The sequence below is a fragment of the Glycine max genome, chromosome 1, assembly GCF_000004515.6.
Source record: "Glycine max cultivar Williams 82 chromosome 1, Glycine_max_v4.0, whole genome shotgun sequence".
NCBI classification, from domain to species: Eukaryota; Viridiplantae; Streptophyta; class Magnoliopsida; order Fabales; family Fabaceae; genus Glycine; species Glycine max.
In genome coordinates this window covers 37,034,144-37,043,737 of record NC_016088.4, presented here as the reverse complement: position 1 = coordinate 37,043,737, position 9,594 = coordinate 37,034,144, and the positions used below count along the sequence as shown (strand labels likewise).

At 29.5% G+C, this 9,594-nt stretch overlaps 1 pseudogene; it reads left to right on the top strand.

Annotated features, from left to right (window-relative positions):
- Positions 1-3,096: 3,096 nt before the first annotated feature.
- LOC100810678 (GDSL esterase/lipase At5g33370-like) lies at positions 3,097-7,945 on the top strand (annotated as a pseudogene).
- Positions 7,946-9,594: the final 1,649 nt, after the last annotated feature.

Genomic DNA, 9,594 nt, shown 5'->3' with positions numbered 1-9,594 from the left:
GTCAATATTAAGAGTGTTAAATACGTTAAGGTGGAGAATTGTTGTACAAGGGTAACTTGGGTATTTCACTTTGGCCTGTAGGTAGTTATTTCATTTAGGATTTCTGTTATGAGAAATCAGTTGTCAGTTGTTGTGTATAAAAGATTTAAAAACCTGTTCTATGAATATATGAAAGATGAATAGAAAATACTGATTTTCTATATTACCAAATTGTTCATTGTTATCTCTCACTCAATTTCTTCTGTTATCATTCTTGTTCAATTCTTTTCTGATTTTAGATGCAAAGCTTTGCTTGTGTGAAGTTAGTCAAATAGTTGTGATCCTGGGTAAGGTTCTGCAACAGTATATAATGTGCTACTTGTGTAGACCATAGGAAATATGAACATATAGGAGATACCGAGGTGTCTGCAATCATTAAACCTCTTTAAAATTAAGTAATGATCACATGATGCATTATACAAATTTTTCGGATGAGAATTTATCTCTAATAAACTCATTGCTCGACCACCCGGTTTGGCCAGCAGTACTTGCAGCAGCAAATTCTAAAAACCAACAAATAGTACATAATAATAACTACGATTACACTATGACAGCACAGACCAAAGCAAGTAAGAAATAAGCGTAGTAAAGAGCAGCTTAGCTGTAGGCTATGTTTAAAACATAGTAAGACCAATAAAAATAATTGAAGCTCTTGCAAATTCTAGCTGGGTGTAGTTCAATTTTGATACACTGTAACATTATCAGTCAGTTACAATTCGGCACATTGTTAGAAGTAACTGTAAGTAAATTAATTATAAGATTGAGTGAACATACTCAGAACAATAATTGAGCATTATATAAGATTATAAGTCAGTTTTGATACACTGTAACATTATCAGTCAGTTTTGTATTACGAGACAATACGTGATTAAGAGTGAACATACTCACAACAATAATTGAGCATTATATAAGATTATAAGTCAATTAATTATATAACAGAGCTGTATAATTAAGCTATATTATAGCTGTTGATTTGGTTGGTATACTAATTGTTATTAAGGTTAGATCTTTGGTCATGGATTTTAGGCTAGGGTGGGGGCTGTTTAATGTTTATTTTCAGATTGGTGTCAATCCTATTCATTATATTAGACAATAATACTAATAGCTAGACTGTTGTTTTTGAACTCTGTATATAGGTTAGAGGACCCCTGTACTCTTCATAATAAATGCTAATGAAAATAATATATAACAAGGATACATAAAGGTTTTAAAAATGGTTGTAGTTTCGTCAAGTTCCTTTATATTGTGAACAAATATAGTTGATGCGGTCTAAATTTGCAACTGCAGGCATTTCAAAAACCTTGATGTTGCAGTCAAAATTACTGTCTTAAGGCCGTTTTTTAAAAAATTGATTGAGCATCATTTAAGTCACATAATTCAGTTTTCTCGTTCATGTGCATGCAGGATCTTAGTTGCAGCTATAAGTTGTGCATGCACCATTCACTGTAGGCCCTGTTGAATTTTACACACAGTAACACTGTAATTAAGTAACTGACCCTCTGTAAAATTCTACACGTAACTCAATTTTCATGCATTATACAAAACATTATCATTAGTTACGGTTTTTTTTGTAAATACACTCTCTCTCCTATTTTTTTTAAATCTATACCCAATTTAATTTTCAATATATATTTGGAATTTTTTTTTAATTTAAAATATTATAAAACATAAATATTATATTATATAATTTTTTTAATTGGTTAAAAAATTACTTATTTATTAAATTAAATTTTATAATTTTGTTTTTATTTTTTTAAAGAAAAAATATACAGATAAAGAAAAATAAAAAAATTCGATAAAATTATAATACAATTTTTTAGTTACTGTACTTTTGTAGTTAAATTTATGTGCTGTTGATATTTTTTTGTTATGTTCGTTAATTAAAAAAATAAGAAAATTAGATAGTAGTATTAAAATAAACTAAAAAACACATTAAAAAAAATAATTGATACATTTACCTTATGCAATATACATAAATATGGAAAGAAAAAAAAAATATCCAAAAAATACTGATATCGACTAAATATGAGTTATTTTTTATAATAAAAATATATTGAAAATATAATTAAAGATATTTAATTAACAATTATTTTTTGCTGCCACCCGAATCAATGTGACAAGAATATGAACAAACAAGATGGGGTCCTGATCCAAGGAGAAAGAGGACGACAAATGGTGGTCTCGTTTGAACTCGCATTCCTACTAAGATTTTAGATGGACGAGGAAGAAAATGAACGAAAAAATATAACAAAATGTGAAATTTGTTGACAACACGGTCATAACAGAGATAATTGTCCTAGCATATTTTCATCTTAAATTTTTCCTTAACCAAGTGTAATTGTTTAAGTATTTTATTGATAATGCAATATAATGTTCTTCTATAAATAAGTTGTTAAACAAAAAATCTTCTCATTTTTAATTAAATCTAATGACATAAACAAACTAATTATATTTAGTAATATAATTATATTAAAAATAATTATATTAGAACATTCAGATTTTAAATAAAAATATTCACCTAAAAATATGTTAAGTAAATTAAATAATAATAAAAATAATTATATTTAATAATATTATTTTCTTAAAAAAATTAAAAATAAAATTATAAAATTTAATTTAATAAATAAGTAATTTTAAAATCAATTAAAAAAATTATATAATATAATATTTATATTTTATAATATTTTAAATTTAAAAAAACAAAAAGGAGAGAGAAAGTCCCAAGTAGTGTATATTAAGAATTAAATTACAAATTAGTGTAGATTGAGAAAAAATAAGAGAAAGAATATGTATTTACCAAAAACCCTGTATATTGAACAAAAAAAAAGCAGGAGAAAGAGAGTATATTCACGAAAAACAACCTTCATTGCTATCTAGAAGAGAGATTTTAAGTAAATTGTTCTAAAATTTTAATAAAAGTCCAATAACATGACAATATTAGTACGCTTGTAAAAATCTTTTTCAGGCATGATAATTACACCATTTCTTTTTCTACTAGTGGTAGCCAAAGCCATTTAATTAGCCACAACAAAGATCACAACAATAGTTCGAGAGAATTATATAAGCCACCTAACATTCTCGTTCAGAAGCAGGATCATTGTTGGAGAAAAGGAGAGCATTCACCACTTTTCTTGGGGTTTCTTGGAGACACTAATTAAGTACTCCCATGAAACAAAACAACAAAAGGATTGTTTCTTCTAAATCTATGGTCTTATGTTTGTTGATCACCTTGATCAGCATTGCTGCTCCACAAGCCGAGGCAGCACGAGCATTTTTCGTGTTCGGTGATTCACTTGTGGACAATGGGAACAACAACTTCCTAGCCACCACGGCGCGTGCTGATTCATATCCTTATGGCATTGATTCTGCATCTCGTAGAGCCTCTGGTCGTTTCTCCAATGGCCTCAACATTCCTGACCTTATCAGTTGAGTGCTCATATATGTTATTAATTTTATCATAACCTCATTTTATAGTTATTTTCAGTTGCTTCTAGATATTATGTTTTGGGGTGTTCCAAATTTTACCTATATATAAATCATTTTGTGACGTAGGTGAGAAAATTGGCTCAGAACCCACATTACCATATTTGAGTCCACAGCTCAATGGTGAAAGGCTGCTTGTTGGTGCAAACTTTGCTTCTGCTGGGATAGGAATTCTCAACGACACTGGAATTCAGTTTGTAAGTCAAAAACAGACTCACACGCATATACACGTATATGCGCCCATTTTATTGTTTTTCTAGTACTAATATTAAGAGGAACTCTTTCTTATATTCTCTTTCTAACACTTTTCTACCATTTTTTAAAATTTATTTAAAATCATCAATTATAATGAATTGCACTTATAAATTACGGGAGTGAAAATAGAAACTCACAAAAATTGGTCATTTTTTTAATAAATTTCATCTTGAGCGAGTGTTACAAAGAGTGAGTATTAGAGAGAATGATGCTAATATTTTTCTAATGTTATTACTAAAAACAAGTTTAGCAACTGGTTAACTAGGGTCCTGTTTTAAAAGAGATCCAAAATTTTCGTGTTTAATAAGAGAATCAATGTGACCATTAAGCAGTTATCTATCTAACTATCTTCATTTGCAGATAAACATAATCAGAATTACAGAGCAATTCATACTTCAAACAGTATCAGCAGAGGGTGAGTGCACTAATTGGAGAAGAGCAGACTCGAAATTTAGTGAACAAAGCATTGGTGCTCATAACCTTAGGTGGCAATGATTTTGTCAACAACTATTATTTGGTTCCTTTCTCTGCCAGATCCCGCGAATATGCTCTTCCAGACTACGTTGTGTTCCTCATTTCAGAGTATCGTAAAATTCTTGCGGTATTCCCATCCTTCTACTCTGCATGCGTTAATGTTATTATGTTATGTCACGTTACATAGTTTTAGGTCACAGAAGAGTGCTAACAACATTTTAATACATTGCTCTTTAACATAAATTTTACTATTAGTTACGAATCATAATAATTAAGTTTAAGTGAATAATAAAAAATATGTTAAAAATAATATGGTAGCTGTTCTGTTTTCTCAGAAAATCATTCATTACTATTTTTTCTTGAACCATAATGTAACCATAAAAGGATGCACGATACAAATGGCTGAAAAAATAGGAAAAAAAGAAGGAAAATTACATCTAATTATCAACTTAGAAAAATAACGAATGTGAGTATTTGTGCCGTCATACAATATTTATGTAATTTTCCTAATAAATTATAGAAAAATATTAAATAAAAATTTTATATATACATTTAATATGTTTAATATATATATATATATATATATATATATATATATATATATATATATATATATATATATATATATATATATATATATATACACACACATACTCACAGATATTTTTTAAGAGTTCATACTCTTAATTATTGGCCAATAAAAAATCATAATAAATATAACTCTTAATGATAATTATTATAAATTTCAATCAATGTACCCCTTCACGACAACTTGTGAATATACCGATTTTAATTTTTTTATCAGTAAATATTTATTTATTATTATGAGAGTACTGAGCACTTAGCAGTTAATTAACAGAATTCTAGAGGATCATAACAATTCTCTCAAAAAACAGAGTATTTTTTTTTTTTGTGTGTGGAAAGATAGTATTATTTTATACGGGAGAAGATCCTCTTATGTGTGTTATGATAGGTCATGATTGAGATAGACTTTGTAAGGCAAGCATGTTATGTTGAGATTCCTTTGGTAGTTGAAGGCAGCGTGCATTTTGCTGATTGATATTAAAATCCACATGAATTCTATCACTCAATATGCAGCGTAAGCAGTAGTGAGTCAACCATTTTACACATGGATAATTAATGCGTGCGGTTTCTCTCTATTATTTAGATTTTAGGCTTGAAAAATATTTTTTTAACCGCAGTAATTCTTAACATGTGAATTTCAGCTTAATTTAACCTACAAAATCAATGTGAATTTCAGCTTAATTTAACCTACAAAATCAATTTGTAAGGAACGATCCTCCGGTAAGGTTTATTATTCCTAATTGACTCACCATTATACCATTATATATGACTCACACCATACCAGGATTACATGATTCCCAATCATGTACTAATTTGTCTTCCAAAAACGGGTGTGTTGCTAATTGACTCGCACCATTAAGTTTTTTTTTTTATTTTTTTTATTGTGATCATATTGTTACAAAGTAATTCCTATATATAAAAAAATAATAACTAATCTTTGTTAGGAATATGAGTATTTATAAGGTGAATATTTTTTTTCTAACACGATTTATTCTATACTCAAGGTTAAAATTTGAATCATAAATTAATTGATTAACAGACTTAAATCAGTATTACTTTTACAGTAGTTGTTGTGACTCGCACCATATGGTAACACTAAGGATTTTTGTTGTATGCTTCAACAACCAATTAAATATTGTTGTATGCTTGCAACAACCAATTAAATTAAATATTTTTGTTGTGTTGTAACAACGAAATAAATGCACTTTCGCAGAAACTATATGAACTTGGGGCACGAAGGGTTCTAGTGACAGGCACGGGACCACTAGGTTGCGTGCCAGCAGAATTGGCTATGCATAGCCAAAACGGAGAATGTGCGACAGAGCTGCAACGAGCGGTTAACTTGTTCAATCCTCAACTCGTTCAACTACTGCACGACCTCAACACTGAAATTGGCTCCGATGTCTTCATTTCTGCAAACGCCTTCGCAATGCATTTGGATTTCGTTAGTAACCCACAAGCCTATGGTACGTATATGTCATTAACCTCTTTGTTTTTGTGTTCTTAAATGTTAATTCCTTCTTGTTCCTAATTATAATATGATATATTGTTAGTCTAAAATATTTGTAGTAAAGTTTGCAATGACAGGTAGAAATATATATATTTTTAATTTAATTGATTCTTTTACGATGTTAACTCATCACAACATATTATATCTTTAAAAAGATTGAGTCTTATCCAAATTACCTTAAAATTCACAGATACTATAGTAATTAATTGATAGTGTATGACAATTAAATTTTGTTTTACAAAAAATGTGTGTAGAATGCATCTTTAAATTAACGAAAATATGTTGAGAAACTCTATAATATGAGAAATTAAGAAGAATGAGAGCTTCACTCTTTAAATTAGAGATTCTAATTTATAGTATACGAGTAAATAATTTTTTGCAGGAAGCTTATTTAATAAGGATTATAAGTATAATAAATAATAATTTAGAGATGGTAATTTGCAACATTGATTAACTAAGAGGTTAATATATCGATAATATATATTTAATATGTTGAAATTGAATGATTCATCTGTTGATTTGAACATATTTCATTTTCTTATCTACATGCAAGTATATGTCAGAAAAATAAAATAAATGGAGAAGATATTTAAGAATGATAGATTGCATTTATCATATCCAATATTCAAATGTCAAGGGGGTTTAGTTAAGTTTGTTGAATAGGATTGATAAGTTGTTGTAAATTGATAAACACATCTTTGATCCCTATGAATAAAAAATATCCAACGTCCAAATAGACTGATTTGTAGAAATCAGGTTAAATGTTGTGGGAAATTGGCTAACGGGGACCATTCTGAGTAGTTGACATATCAAATACATGGTTGCCCTGGCCTATGGTCAATAACAAGACATATTTAAGAAGCTTGGTGGCTTCCCTCTGTACACTAGTGTGTGGTCATGCTTGCTGTAAACATTAATATGTTACCATGTGGGATTCTGGCTTATATAAAAAATGAGAACTGCTTTACTTTTTTATTTATATTCATTCAATAGACTGATATTTTAACACATGAAATTCGTTCAATAACAAAATGTGCCAAAAAGAAAAGGTTAAAATATTCTTGATGTAAAACCAAACAAACAGTTAAACACGGGAAAATTTACACTTGCATTACTCTTTTGAGACTGTTATGCCTTTCAACTAACTTTTGTTGGTTTAATAATTTGAGAAATCCGCGTGACGCATAATTGCTAAGCAATGTTCCAATTTGGAAGCTTTAAGTAACCTTTTTATTCCATACACAGGGTTTGTTACGTCAAAAGTAGCATGCTGTGGTCAAGGAGCATACAATGGAATCGGACTCTGCACTCCTGCTTCTAACTTGTGCCCAAACAGGGATCTATATGCATTTTGGGACCCCTTCCATCCATCAGAGAGAGCAAATAGATTGATCGTGGATAAATTCATGACTGGTTCCACCGAATACATGCACCCAATGAACCTTAGTACAATTATTGCTTTAGATTCTACAACCTAATGCACCAGTACTATATGAGTTGTCTTCTTTTCTAGTCTGCACACCTAGTTTCTACAAGATATTGTATTTTTCATGAATGTTTAAAACTTTGACGTTAATTAATTACGTAGCAATTTTGTTTTATCAGTGTTCAAATAAACTTGCAACTTGTCACATGTGCAATTTTTAAAAAAAAATAATAATTCCCGGCACAAATGTGTTCAATAATGGAAATTGTTGAGAATGAAAGGAGAAAATGATGTAATTATCATAACTTGTTGAAAATTCAGCAACAACTAATTATTAAAGAAATGAATGAAAAATAGAACACAAAGGATAACAAAGTTCAGCAACGTTAACGTGCTTATTGTATAATCAGCAAGAATAAATATAAAGACTTAAAGGGATAAAAAGTATAGTGGATACATTGGTTGTTTGTTACATTGTGGTGCAATGAATGGAATAGGATACCATCCACAAGACTTAACAATGATGTACACCCACCCATGCATTTAGCATCCCCTTTTGTTGTCCAACACATTTCTTCATAGAGAGTAGCTAAACAAGCAGAATCCTAACTATATATACCTGCTCACCTAAGATTAGTTAACAAAGTTAAATATATTAGGTGAACTTTGTTATCTATTTTATTAGACATCAATACCCCCAATCAACTTAAGAATGTATTCTCTGCAATGAGCTTCTAATTGTTGTTGCATTGTGTTGGATTTCCCTTACAGTTACTTTTTGGTCCACTTTTTCTTTATACAAATATGTTCAAGGAAAATCTGATTTGTCGGAAAGCACACTGGATTGCCAAGTATTTAAAATTAAAACGGATGAATTCGAGTATCGAACTCAGGGAAGTAGTCTTAGACAGGGTTAAATTCAGAAATAAGACATTGTTGAAAGATGTAGAAGCAAAGCTTCATGGTGAATTAAAGGTGTTTTGATGATAACAATGATGATGACAAAGGTGATGACAAAAAGCTCAAAGATCAATCAAAAGAACAACTCAAGTGAATCAAGAACAATTCAAGAGTTCAAGATAAGAATCAAGAAGAATTCAAGAACTCAAGAAGAAAGTCTAGAGACAAGAATCAAGATTCAAGGTTCAAGATCTCAAGAATCAAGATCAAGATTCAAGACTCAAGATTCAAGAATAAAGAGAAGACTCAATCAAGATAAGTATTAAAAAGTTTTTTCAAAACTTTGAATAGCACATGAGTTTTTGACAAAACCTTTTACCAAAGAGTTTTTACTCTCTGGTAATCGATTACCATATTGTTGTAATCGATTACCAATAGTAAAATGAGTTTGAAAAAGTTTTCAAACTGAATTTACAATGTTCCAATTATTTTCAAGAAGTTGTAATCGATTACAATGTTTTGGTAATCGATTACCAGTGCCCTTGAACGTTGAAATTCAAATTCAAATGTGAAGAGTCACATCCTTTCACTTAAAAGCTTTGTGTAATCGATTACACTAATTTGGTAATCGATTACCAGTGACTGTTTCTGAATAAGTCAAAAGATGTAACTCTTCAAAAGGTTTTTGACTTTTTCAAATTGGTTTTAAGTTTTTCTAAAAGTTATAACTCTTCTAAATGGTCTTCTTGACCAGACATCATGAAGAGTCTATAAAAGCAAGACTTTGTTTTGCATTTTAAATTCAATTCATTCATTCAATCTTGAATACTTTTCCAATCATTTCATTACAATCCTTTACAAGCCTTGAATCTCTTTGAAATTCTTCTTCTTCTTTGTACCAAAAGCTTTCTGAAGTTTTCTG